The sequence below is a fragment of the Molossus molossus genome, unplaced genomic scaffold, assembly GCF_014108415.1.
Source record: "Molossus molossus isolate mMolMol1 unplaced genomic scaffold, mMolMol1.p scaffold_m16_p_13, whole genome shotgun sequence".
Classification (NCBI taxonomy): Eukaryota; Metazoa; Chordata; class Mammalia; order Chiroptera; family Molossidae; genus Molossus; species Molossus molossus.
Window position 1 is genome coordinate 49,460,288 of NW_023425348.1, and position 14,304 is coordinate 49,474,591.

Here is a 14,304-nt window from a genome sequence, read left to right on the forward strand (position 1 = left end):
GTCACTAGGACCTTTCCTCTTCAATAAGGTGATGGCTTTCATCAAGCAGCAGATAGATGCCATTAAGATGCAATTTATACAGGTCCACTATCATAGACTTGAAATGGCTGACAGAGAAGCTCACTCTAGCTGTGAGTCAGTAAGCTTATGACTATGCCCAAAATGGCAAATAGTGAGTCTCAAAAACCTCGTCACCTTGGTGCGCTGGACTGGATAGCCAGAGATGGGCAACTGGAACTCACACGCATCGCCAGCCACCACCTAAGACAGGAACAAGGCCTTACGCTGCCTTGCTATTCCAATGACGGGTTCAGACAGGTTGGCACCGTGTGCAAGTTTCCTGACCTAAGACAGGCACAGTCCCCTCAAGGTATTATTTCGGCCTTAAAAAATTAAAGAAAAAGGGGATCTGTGGGAGACTTTTTGCATGGCATCAATTTTGCTAAAATCTGCTCTGCCATCACCTGCCCCAAAGCAGGATATTGCTGCATTTTGCATTTCTTTAAGTAACCATTTACTCAAGAAGCCAGTCTTTGCTGACCTTTTGTTCCTTTGTAGTATTTCCTAGATTTGCTTCCAGCAAGCCTGGTGCTTGGCAACAGGTGCTTCTTGCCCTATATATTGTGTGAATTACCCCTGAATAAACGAGACTTGATCAGAATCCTGTCTTGTCTCCATTTCTCCTGTCTCTTGTCCCTCCTCATCCTCACTCCCCCTCTAGAGTCCTCGTTGCTCGACCTGCAGGACGGGTCACAAAAGGACATACAGATGGCCAATAGACATATGAAAAAATGCTCCAGGTCACTAATAATCAGAGAGATGGAAATAAAAACTACAATGAGGTATCACTTCACACCTGTCAAAATGGCTACTATCAATAAATCAACAAAGAACAAGTGTTGGAGAAGATTTGGAGAAAAGGAACCCTAGTGCACTGCTGGTGGGAATGCAAACTGATGCAGCCACTGGAAAAAGTATAAAGGTTCCTCAAAAAATTGAAAACAGACCCTGGCCGGTTTGACCCAGGGGTTAGAGCGTCAGCCCATGGACCAGAGACACCTGGGTTTGGTTCCACTAAGGGCACGTGCCTCAGTTACAGTTTGTCTCCAGCCCTGGTTGAGGTGGTGTGGGTGGCATCTAGTCGATGTGTCTCTCTCACATTGATGTTTCTCTCTCTTTTCCTTCCTCTCTCCCTTCTGCTCTATCTGAAGATAAATGCAAAAATGTCCTCAGATGAGGATTTTTAAAAGAAAAATTAAAAACAGAACTGCCTTTTGACCCAGCAGTTCCATTTCTGGGAATATATCCTAAGAATCTCGAAATACTAATCAGAAAGAATATATGTACCCCTACGTTTACAGCAGCAATATTTACAATAGCGAAGATCTGGAAACAGTCTAAGTGCCCACTAGCAGATGAGTAGATATAAAAGCTGTGGTACATTTACACAATGGAATACTACATGGCTGAAAAAAAAAAGGAACTTTTACCTTTTGCGACAGCATGGATGGACCTGGAGAATATTATGCTAAGCAAAATAAGCCAGTCAGAAAAAGACAAATATCATGTGATTGCACTAATATGTGGAATCTAATAAACAAAATAAACCAAAGAACAAAATGGAACTGGAAGCATGAAAATGTAGAACAGACTGGCTGGTTCCGAGGGAAGGCGGGTGGGGGTGACTGGATAAAGGTGAAGAAATTAGCCTAAGAACACATGCATAACCAATGGACATGGACAATAGATTGGTGAAGACCAAAGGAGGGGGATGTAGGGGTGGATGGTGGTGGGCAAAGAGCGGAAGAAAGGGAGACCCCTGCGATTGTGTCAACATTAAAAATGTTTTAATGAAAATAAAACTCAGCGGGTATAAAATAGTATCTCATTATCTTAATTTTATTTTATTTTGATAACCAAACATTCCTCATCTACTTGTTGTTTTTGTTCTGTGAATTACATATCATATCCTTTGCCTTTTTCAATTAATTCTTAGTTTTGCTGGCATATTTACAAGATTTTCTTGCAAATTTTACATATTAGAGTCCCTTGATGGCTAGAGATTGCTAATGTTTCTTCTAGTCTATTGTCTACATGTCCATTTTTGTGAATGCTTTCCATTATTCCACAGAAATCTTCTAATTAGATCAAGTCAAACTCTTACTTTTCTTTCGAAATAAGTTTAATTAAAGTTATTGGTGTGACATTGGTTAACATTAAATAGGTTTTAAGTGTACAATTCTATAATACATTATCTGTATATTATATTGTCATTTCCACCCGAAGTCACATCTCTTTCTGTCACCATATATTTGACCTTGTTTATCCTTTGCTGCCTCCCTCACTCCCCTTTGTCTCTGGTAACCACATATTGTTGTCTGTGTCTATGAGTTTGTGTTTGTCTGTTTTTCTTATTTGTTTATAGCTCACATATGAGTGAAATCATTTGGTTTCTTACTCTTTGTTGGATTTATTTAACTTAGCAGGATATTCTCAAGATCCATCCATGTTGTTGAAAATGGCAGTATTTCAACTTGCCTTATGAGTGAGTGGTATTCCATGGTATATATGTACCACATCTTCTTTATCCACCCATTTATTGAGGGACACCTCGGTTGTTTCCATGTCTTGGCCACTGTGAATAATGCTTCAGTGAACATAGGGATACATATATCTATGTGAATAAATGTTTTCAAGTTTTTTGAGTAGATATCCAGAAGAAAGTTTGCTGGGTCATGTGGTAACTCTATCGTTAATTGTTTGAGGAATCTCCATACTGTTTTCCATAGTGGCTGTACCAGTTTACATTCCCACCGACAGTGAACAAGGATTTCTTTTTCTCCACATCCTCTCCAACATTTGCTAACACATGTTATTACTTATCTTGTTGATAATGGACAATCTAACAGGTGTAAGGTGGTACCTCATAGTAGCTTTGATTTGCATTTTTCTAATAGCTAGTGAGGTTGAACATATTTTATATATCTGTTGGTCATTTGTATGTCTGTTTGTCTACTAATAAGTTTTCTTTGGGGAATCCATCTAAGGTCACAAAGGTGCTTTTGTTTATTTGTCTTGTTTGTCTTACTTTTTTAAACGTATTGTCTTATGTTTTATATTGAGGTAGTCATATCTACTTGTGGTTCAGATTGCCACGTGTAAGGAGTGAGCCCAGCTGGTGTGGCTCAGTGGACTGAGCATTGTCCCATGGACTGGGAGGTCCAGGTTTGATTCCCGGTCAGGGCACATGCCCTAGTTAGAGGCTTGATCCCCGGTAGGGGGAGTGCAGGAGACAGCAGATTGATGTTTCCCTCTCACATCAATGTTTCTATCTCTACCTTCCTCTCCCTCTAAAAAATCAATAAAAACTTGTTTTAAAACAGCATAAGGAGTAATATTAAGTTAGTATACACTACTATAGTCACATGAGCCATGAAAATACTAATAATACTGCATGCAATGTTTATAAGTCTTCTCTACTTTGGGCCTCCTAGTGTCCTCGGCTCTACCCTGGCCACTCTCATGGTGTCTCCTACACGTTCCCATGACCCACCAGGTAGTAAGTTAATGTCAGCAGAGCAGGGCCCATCCATTGTATGGCCTGAATAGTGTCTGTTTCGTTGCTGGAAGTGCTGTACCAGTTACAGTGTATTTTTGAACATCACTCCCATTTATAGTGTTAAATATAGATCTAACTTTATTTTTCTCCATATAGAGATAATAACTGAACCTTTTTCCACTGCTTTGATAGGTCGCTTTATTTTATACCAAGTTCTTATACTTACATGGTTGTGTTTGTATTCCATCATTGTTGTATTTGACTTTACTTACAGCAATGCCACAACATTTCTATCACTGTTGCTTTGTAATATAAACTATTATAGCGTAGGGTGAGCTCCCATTAGAATTCTTGTCCAGAAATTTTTAGGTCTTTTATAGATTTTATTTCTGTACATTCTATAATCAGCATCACTTCGGTCACAGTCTGTTCGTTACAAGTGAGTCACTAAAGAGAAGAGAGACTGTACTTGACTTCCTCTTTGAGAAGTGTAAAAGAATGTGTGGCCATCTTTGAAACTTCCATATGTAATGTTAATATTTCTCCTTTGTGATTTTTTTTTGTTCATTACTAAATTTGCAACTATAATTGACTTTTGTTTCTCAATCTTTTTATTTTCAACTTCAACTCCCCAAAATAACCACGGGCAAATATCAGAATCTAAGAGCCTGTTTAGGAATCTGCCTAAGACAGTAGATGACTTGCAAGCAGCCTTTAGAATTGATTCTTTTCCTCTGATATCACTATAATATATGTAAGTGTTTTTATTTTTTAACATCTAATTTGTCTCTTTATAATGTCTTTCAATCTGAAGTCTTACATTTTTTTAAATTTATGAGAATGTCTTTATTTCTATTTACTCAAGTCTGTTACTTTTCATTTATTGTTTATTTCCTAATGTGACTTATTAGATCAAATGTACATTTTGACATCTTTGTACATATTTAACCATTTCCTCTTTCTTCTTTCTGCGTCTTCTGCCCGTTACCCATCATGACAAGAAAATTTCCTTGGCCCCATTCTGTTCATTAATGTGCTACTTAGTTACATTTGATCAGCTTTTCAACTCAACCACTGGATGCCTTGTTATCCACTTTTATTTTTTAAATTAATTCTGTTATAACTGAATGTTTGGACTTTATATTTCTAGTATTATCAATTGTTTTAACTTTGAAGCTTTTATTTATTGAATAAATGTGTATTTTGTACTTATATCCTAAACACTGTTAACATGTCTGAAATTATTATTCTATCTAGTCTATTAATTCTGATTCTTATGAACTGGGTAGTTTAAAATTATTGACTTAATTTTATTCTGCTTATTCTTTTTTTATTATCTTTTATCCTGAACTCATATTCCATTAGGACACTAAGTACCTTGGATAGTTAAATGCATCTAGGAATAGAGGAAAAGATGGATAAAAGCAAATCTTAGGCTATAAATCCTCCTGGTAAGTTTTGTAATTATCACACTCTGAGGAAAAGCTTTATTGCTGTCTGGGCTTTGATATTGCTTGTTTTTTACAATCTAGGCCAACCAGCCCTTCGAGCCATTTTCCATTTTCCCTGCCCCAGCACAGCTCTTTTCTGGGCACTGCTATTACTAAATCAAATTCCTAGACCCAGATGTGACTACAAAAACCGGCTCAAATATTTTATGTCCCCTTTTCTGTCAAGAGATGGTGATTTGACCCTACAAATAATTTTCATGTGCACCAACTGGACAAATGTAAGAATTACTTCTCTATCCATTATTCTGAATTTTCATTGATAACCCCATACACTTTACAGTGGGCTCACGGGGACTTACAATTTTTGCAGTGCCTTTTAAACATTTCATTGTTTCTATAGATGGGAGTCCTGCATACTCTACAGGTGGCCTTGAATTAACCACAGTCCATGTTTAGGTGTTTTCTCCCGTGATTCTTTCATTTTTGCTTTTCCTCCTCTGACCATGACTTTGTGTTCTCTCCATGCTCATCTCCTCACACCAGAAGATAAAGATTATATAGGGCTTTGTGTGGGTTTTCGTGTTCTTACTCTATTTTCTTTCCATAGGTCATCCTACTTACTGCCATTGCTTCAATTCCCAGGTTTCCATCTTAGGTGAGTGCCAAACCTGTAAGTCCTCAAAGGGCTCTCCATTCACTTCCACTTGTGTGTCTCATGTCTAAAAATGTACTTCTGGTTTTACCCGAGCCTCTGCCTCTTCCTACAATGATGTTCCATACAGTATCTCAGATCATGAATTCATGTATGAAATATGCTCTCTCCCTCAATCTTGATACTTAGCGTAAAAACTCAGAAGACAAGAAGCATGTCTGAATTATATTCCTGGTAACTAGCATACATTTGATCATTTATGCAACATTTATTTAATCATTTATTTAACAAATGTTTATGGGTTTCTACCATATACCAAGCACTGTTCAGCTACTGGAGATATAGCAGTGAACATAATAGACAAAAATTCTTGCCTTTATGCAGCTTAAATTTTAGGCTGACTTAACAAATAAATGAGTAAAATGTTATGGTCATTGACAGGAATAAATGTTATGCAGAACAGGGAAACAAAGATGGCCTTAGGAATTCTTTTCTGTTTTGGGGGAATATTGCTGAAAACCATTTTAAATACTGTGATCAATGCCCTGGCCTGTTTGGCTCAGCAGTTAGACCGTTGGCCTGTGGTCCAGAGAGACCGGGGTTCGGATCCCGCTATGGGAGCATACCTTGGTTGCAGTTTGTCCCCGGCCCTGATTGGGTCATGCATGTAGCAGCCATTCAATGTGTCCCTTTCACCTTGATGTTTCTCTCTCTCTCTTTCTCTTCCTCTCTCTCCCTCTACTCTATCCCCATTCTATCTAAAAAAAAAAAAAAATGGAAAAATATACTCGGGTGAGGATAAATAAATACATACATACATACATACATACATACATACATACATACATAATGTGGTCAAGAAAATTCAATGGACCTGAGGAAGAGACCTAATGGACAGAGGAACAAACAGTAAAATGTCCCAAAGACAAAAATATGGTTCAGGTTTTTGTAAAACTTCTAGAAAGGCAGTTTACATGTAGTGAACTGAAGGAGGAAGCCAAATGGGTAAATGAGTCCCACCTAAAGAAATAAATTTCTCAGAGATTCCAAAATGGCAGTGGAGTGAATACAATCTACACAGACCGTCTCCCAGAACCAAACTGGATTTACAACTATAACACAGACAAATTGACGGGAAAAAGCAACAGAAAAGCAGCTTGCTAGGACCATATAACCAAGGACACTGATTCGATCCTGGTAGGATTGCGAAGGCACGAGACAGGGGCTGGGAGCCCACAGACAGCAGCGGCCTTAGCTGGGAGCAGCACCCTCGGATTAAAGTCCCAAGCAGCTCCACAGCGCAGAGCCGGGACAGACACTATATTAGCAGCAGCCACTCACCTTGGGCTCCGGTAGAGGGAGGGCAGACTGGACTGGAACTGTGGGGGGACACTTGGGATTTGAAGGGTACTCAGAGCTTTTGCTGAGTTGCTGCCATGCAGGATGGTAGCCATCTTGCTCCTTCCCAGGGCTCTGGGGAGAGGCAGCAACCCCTCCCTCGGAGACCCAACCCCACCCTGTGGACCATGGAAATGTAAGTTGAGGTTCATTAACAACCAGCATCTACCCTACCCTTGGGAAATTCCCTTATGCTGAGCACCTGAGGGAGTTTATCAATCAACTGACAAACCAAAACTCTTCAAGTAACCTCGACTGCTAGCATCCAGGCAAAAAACTAGAGGATAACAGTACCTTTCCTGGGCTAGCAACTTTAACCAGGAAAGTAAGACTCGATAGTGGTGCTTAACATGGGTCCTCCCGCACTCATCAAACCCAGGAGAGTGAGCCACAAACAGCAAAACACCAACACCCACAGGAAAAACTTGACAGGCTCCAAAGCCCACTGTGATAGCCAAAATTGTGAAACACAGGAACAAAAGCCAAATGAAAGAACAAGAGACCTCCACCAAAGATGAGATCAATGTGGAGAAGTTAAGCAAGTTAACAGAACTAGAATTCAGAGCCATGATCTTGAGGAAGCTCAACAGCATGAGTAAGGACATAGAGATGCTGAAAATAAACCAATTGGAAATTAACAACCACCAAGAAGAGATGAAGAATGACATGTCAGAAATGAAAAACACATTGGAAGGTCTAAAAAGCAGAGTAGAGGAAGCTGAGGACTGGATCAGTGAATTAGAAGACAGGGTAGAAAAAACTCAACCAATCAGAAAACCAAAAGGAAAAAAACAATTAAAACAACAGGAAGACAGCTTAAGAGAACTGTGGGACAACTGGAAACGTAATAACATTCGCATCATAGGAGTCTCCAAAGAAGAAGAAAATGAGCAAGGGTTAGAGAATATATTTGAAGAAATAGTGACAGAAAACTTTCCTAATTTGGTGAAGGAAGAAGGCATTCAAGTTTAAGAAGCACAGAGAGCCCCAAGTAAGAAGAACCAAAAGGGGAAAAATGGCGGTGGAGTGAATGGAGCTACACAGACCATCTCCCAGGACCAAACTGGATTTACAACAAAAATAAAGGCAAATCTTTAGGAAGGGGCAACCGAAAGACACCTTGGAGGACCACATAACCAGGGACACTGACTCAATCCTGGTAGGCTTGCGAGGACGCGAGAGGGGGCCAGGAGCCCACGGTCCGCAGTGGCCTGGGCGGGGACCAGGGGGCTCGGTGGGAAGTTGCTGCTGCCACCTCGGCTGCAACACCGAATGAGTCCTGCCAACTCTGCTGCCTGCTAAGCCCTCGGCTGGTGCCGCATGGATTGGCATGGACTGGCTGCGACCAGGTGACTCAGCGGGACGCTGCTACCGAGGCTGAGTCCTGCGAACTCTGCATGCTAAGCCCTCGGATGGTGCCACATGGACTCGCGGGGACCATGGGACTCTGCTGGAAGCTGCTTCCACCACAGAAGAGTCCCGCTACCTCACCTTAGTCCTGGGGTTTCTGCTGAGTGCAATGCCCTCAGATGGTGCCACAGCCGTGGCTGCCCTTGGCTGGAAGCAGCGCCCTCGGGTTAAAAGTCCCAGGCGGCTCCACAATGCAGAGTCTAGACAGAGGCTAAACTAGCAGCAGCCACTCACCTTGGGCTCTGGCAGAGGGAAGGCCGACTGGACTGAAACGGTGTGGGGACACTAGGGTTTTGGAGGGTGCTAAGAGCTTTCCCTGGGTGCAGCCACACAGGACCGTGGTCATCTTAATCCTTCCCAGGGCCCTGGGGAGAGGTGGCAGCCCCTCCCTCAGATATTCAACCCCACCTGGTGGCCATTGAAATGCTAATTGAGGCCCATTAACAACCAGCAGCTGCCCAACCCTCAGGAAATCCTCTTACACTGACCACCTGAGGGAGTTTTTCAGGCAACTCAGAAACCAAGGGTCTTCAGGTGACCTCTACTAATACCCTCCAGTCAAAAACAAGCTAGAGGATAACTACCATTCCCTGGGCTAGCAACATTAACCAGAGAAGCTAAGACTTGACAGTGGTGTTTAAAGTGGGTCCGCCCTAGCACATTAAACCCAGGAGAGGGAGCCACAAACAGCAGAACACCAACACCCACAGGGAAAATTTGGCAGACTCCAAAGCCCACTGTGATAGCCAAAATGGTGAAAAACAGAAACAAAAGCCAAATGAAAGAACAAGAGACCTCTACGGAAGATGAGATAAATGAGGTGCAGTTAAGCAAGTTAACAGAACTAGAATTTAGAGCCATCATGTTGAGGAAGCTCAACAGCATGTGAAAGGATATGAGCACCATGAGTAAAGACATAGAAATGTTGAAAATCAACCAGATGGAAATTAAAAATCAACAGGAAGAAATGAAGAATGACATATCAGAAATGAAAAACACATTGGAAGGTCTTAAAAGCAGAGTAGGGGAAGCTGAGGACCAGATCAGTGAATTAGAAGACAGACTAGAAAAAATCAACGAATCAGAAAAACAAAAGGAAAAAACGATTAGAAAAACAGGAAGACAGCTTAAGAGAACTGTGGACAACTGGAAATGGAATAATATTCGCATCATAGGAGTCCCTGAAGAAGAAGAAAATAAGCAAGGGTTACAGAATATATTCAAAGAAATAGTGACAGAAAAATTCCCTAATTTAGTGAAGGAAAAAGGCATTCAAGTTCAAGAAGCAAAGAGAGCCCCAAGAAGAACCCAAACAGGCCCACACCAAGACACATAGTAATCAAACAGCCAAAAACTAAAGACAAATAGGGAATCCTAAAAGCAGCAAGATATAAGCAACAGGTTACTTACAAAGGAAACCCCATAAGGCTCTCAGCGGACTTCTCACAAGAAACACTACAGGCCAAAAGGGAATGGCATGAAGTAATCAAGGTCATGAAAAACAAGGATCTGAATCAAAGACTACTCTACCCACCAAGGCAATCATTCAAAATAGAAGGTCAAATAAAGAGCTTCCCAGACAAAAAAAGGCTAAGGGATTACATTAGCACCAAACCAGCACTACAAGAAATGTTAAAAGGACTGCTGTAATTACCAGGAGAAATGGGAAGAAAAATAGAACCACACTAAACAAAAATGGCAATAAATAAGTACATATCAATAATCACCTTAAATGTAAATGGACTGAATGCTCCCGTAAAAAGACACAGAGTAGCTGATTGGATTAGAAAGCATGACTCATCCATGTGTTGTTTAGAAGAGAGCCATCTGACAACAAAAGACTCACATAGATTGAAAGTGAAGGGATGGAAAAAAATCTTCCAAGCAAACGGAAAAGAAAAAAAAGCTGGGGTATCAATACTCATATCTGATAAAATAGATTTCAGAATGAAGGCCATAATTAGAGACAAAGAAGGCCACTACATAATATTGAAAGGATCTATTCAACAGGAAGATAAAACCCTGATAAAAATATATGCACCCAATATAGCAGCACCAAAATAGATTTAAAAACTTCTGGAGGACTTCAAAGGAGAACTCGATAGCAATACAATCATAGCAGGGGACTTCAACACCCCGCTGACATCACTGGATACATCCTCTAGACAAAAAATTAGCAAGGAAACAGAGACTGTAAATGAAGCACTAGACCAAATGGATTTAATAGATATCTACAGAGAATGACAACCCAAAACTACAGAATTCTCATTCTTCTCAAGTGCACATGGGACATTCTCAAAGATAGAACACATGTTAGGGCACAAACTAAGTCTCACAAGTTCAAGAAGTCTGAAATCATATCAAGCATCTTCTCAGATCACAATGGCATGAAACTAGAAATCAATTGCATCAAGAACATACAAAGACATTTGAACACATGGAAGATAAAGAGCATGTTATTGAAGAATGAATGGGTCACCGAGCAGATCAAGGAAGAAATCAAAAATTCCTGGAAACAAATGAAAATGAAGACACAACACAAAATCTATGGGATGCAGCAAAAGCAGTTCTGAAAGGGAAGTTCATTAGCACTACAGGCCTACCTCAAAAAAGAAGAAAAATCTCTAATAGACTATCTAACCTCACAACTTAAAGAACTAGAGAGCAAACAAAAAGAAAACACGAGAGCAAGTAGAAGGAAGGAAATAGTAAAGACCAGAGCAGAAATAAATGACATAGAAACCAAAAAAACAATTCAAAGGATCAATAAAACAAAGAGCTGGTTTTTCGAAAAAATAAACAAGATTTACGGACCCTTAGCTAGACTCACCAAGAAACAAAGAGAGAGAACCCAAATACACAAAATCAGAAATGAAAGAGGAGAAGTAACAACTGACACCACAGAAATACAAAAGATCGTTAACAACTACTTTGAACAATTATATGGCAACAAATTTGACAATCTATGCGAAATGGACAAATTTCTAGAAACACATAGTTTCCCAAAACTGGATCAGGAAGAGATAGAAAACTTGAACAGACCAATAACAACAGAAGAACTTGAAGATGTAATCAAGACTCTCCCAGCAAACAAAATCAGACAGGAAGAAAAAATAAAAGGGATCCAAATTGGAAAGGAGGAAGTGAAGTTGTCATTATTTGCAGATGACATGATACTATACTTAGAAAAACGCAAAGGCTCCATCAAAAGTTTACTAGACTTAATAAATGAATTTGGCAATGTAGCAGGATACAAAATTAACGTCAAGAAATCAATGGCATTCTTATACACCAATGATGAATTCAAAGAAAGAGAAACTAAGAAAAAATCCCATTTACCATTGCGACAAAAAAATTAAGACACCTAGGAATAAACTTAACCCAAGAAATAAAGGACCTATTCACAAAAAACTACAGATCGTTGAAAAAAGAAATAGAGGAAGATATAAAAAAGTGGAAGCACATATCCTGTTCATGGATTGGAAGAATTAACATCATTAAAATGTCCATATTACCCAAAGCAATCTATAGATTCAATGCAATCCCCATCCAAATACCAACAGCATACTTCACAGAATTAGAACAATTATTTCAAAAGTTCATATGGAACCAAAAAAGGCCTCAAATAGCCACAGCAATCTTGAAAAAGAAGAACAAATTTGGAGTATCACAATACCAGATTTCAGGTTATACTACAAAGTGACTGTAATCAAAACAGCCTGGTACTGGCACAAGAACAGGCATATAGACCAGTGGAACAGAACCCAGAACCCAGAAATGGACCCAAGACAATAAGCTCAATTAATATTTGACAAAGGTGGCAAGAGTGTACAGTGGAGCAAGGACAGCCTCTTTAAGCAATGGTGCTGGGAAAATTGGACAGCTACTTTCAAAAAAAGGAAACTAGACCACCAACTTACACCCTACAAGAGAATAAACTCAAAATGGATAAAAGACTTAAATGTAACTCATGAATCCATAAAAATCCTAGAAGAGAATGTAGGCAACAAAATTTCAGACATCATACGCAGCAGAATTTTTACTGACACATCACCAAAGGCAATAGAATCAAAGGAGAAAATTAACACATGGGACTACATCAAACTCAAAAGCGTCTGCACAGCGAAAGATACAATCATCAAAACGGAAAGGCAACCCACTGTATGGGAGAGCATAATTGCCAATGATATATCAGATAAGGGGTTAATTTCCAATACATATAGAGTGCTCATACAACTCCACAAAAGGAAGACACAGAATCCAATTAAAAAATGGGCAGAGGAACTAAATAGAAACCTCTCCAAACAGGACATACAAATGGCTAAGAAACATATGAATAAATGCTCATCATCACCAATCATCAGAGATGCAAATTAAAACAACAATGAGGTATCACCTCACTCCTGTCAGAATGGCCGCCATCAACAAACCATCAAACAACAAGTGTTGGCGACGGTGTTGAGAAAAGGGGACTCTAGTACACTGCTGGTAGGAATGCAGACTGGTGCAGCCACTATGGAAAACAATATGATGTTACCTCAAAAAATTAAAAAGTGAACTTCCATTTGACCCAGTGATCCCACTTCTAGGAATATACCTTAAGAAGCCTAAAACACCAATCAGAAAGAATATATGTACCCCCATGTTTGTAGCAGCACTATTTACAATAGCTAAGATCTCGAAAAAGCCCAAGTGTCCATCAGTAGACGAATGGATAAAAAAAAAAAACAGTGGTATATATACACAATGGAGTACTACGCAGCTGTAAGAAAGAAAGATCTCTTATCCTTTGAGACTACATGGAGGGACCTGAAAGTATCATCCTAAGTTAAACAAGCCAAACAGAGAAAGACAAGTTTCATATTATCTCACTTATTTGTGGAATATAATGAACATAACAGTCTGAGGAAAGGGGTAGTCCCAGAGACGTGGAAGTGGGATACCAACTGACAATCCCCTAAAGAGGGGTGTGGTGGGGGAGAGATAAACCACAGAACTTATATGCATGTATGCATGAACAGTGGACATGGACAACAAACTGAGGAAAGGGCAGGGAGGGTGGGGGAGGGGGGAATGAGCGGGGGGAAAGGAGAAACATCTGTAACAAAAATTAATTAATAAAAAAAAAAGGAAAAAAAAAGTGACAAGAACCCAAACAGGCCCATACCATGACACATAGTAATTAAAATGCCAAAAATTAAAGAAAAAGAGAATCCTAAAAGCAGCAAAAAAGAAGCAACAGGTTACCTACAAAGTAAACCCCATAAGGCTCTCAGTGACATCTCACAAGAAACACTACAGGCCAGAAGGGAATGGCATGAAGTAATCAAGGTCATGAAAAACAAGGATCTGAATCAAAGACAACTCTACCCAGCAAGGCTATCATTCAAAATAGAAGGTCAAATAAAGGGCTTCCCAGACAAAAATAAATAAATAAAAAATGGCTAAGGGAATACATTAGCACCAAATCAGCACCGCAAGAAAAGTTAAAAGGACTACTGTAATTAGTAGAAGAAATAGGAAGAAAAATAGAACCACACTAAACAAAAATGGCAATAAACAAGTACATATCAATAATCACCTTAAATGTAAATGGACTGAATGCTTCGATAAAAAGACACAGAGTAGCTGATTGGATAAGAAAGCATGACTCATCTATGTGTTGTTTACAAGAGACCCTTCTCACAACAAAAGACTCACATAGGTTGAAAGTGAAGAGATGGAACAAAAATTCTCCAAGCAAATGAAAAGCAAAAAAAGCTGGGCTATCAATACTCATATCTGATAAAATAGATTTTAAAATGAAGGCCATAACTAGAGACAAAGAAAGCCAT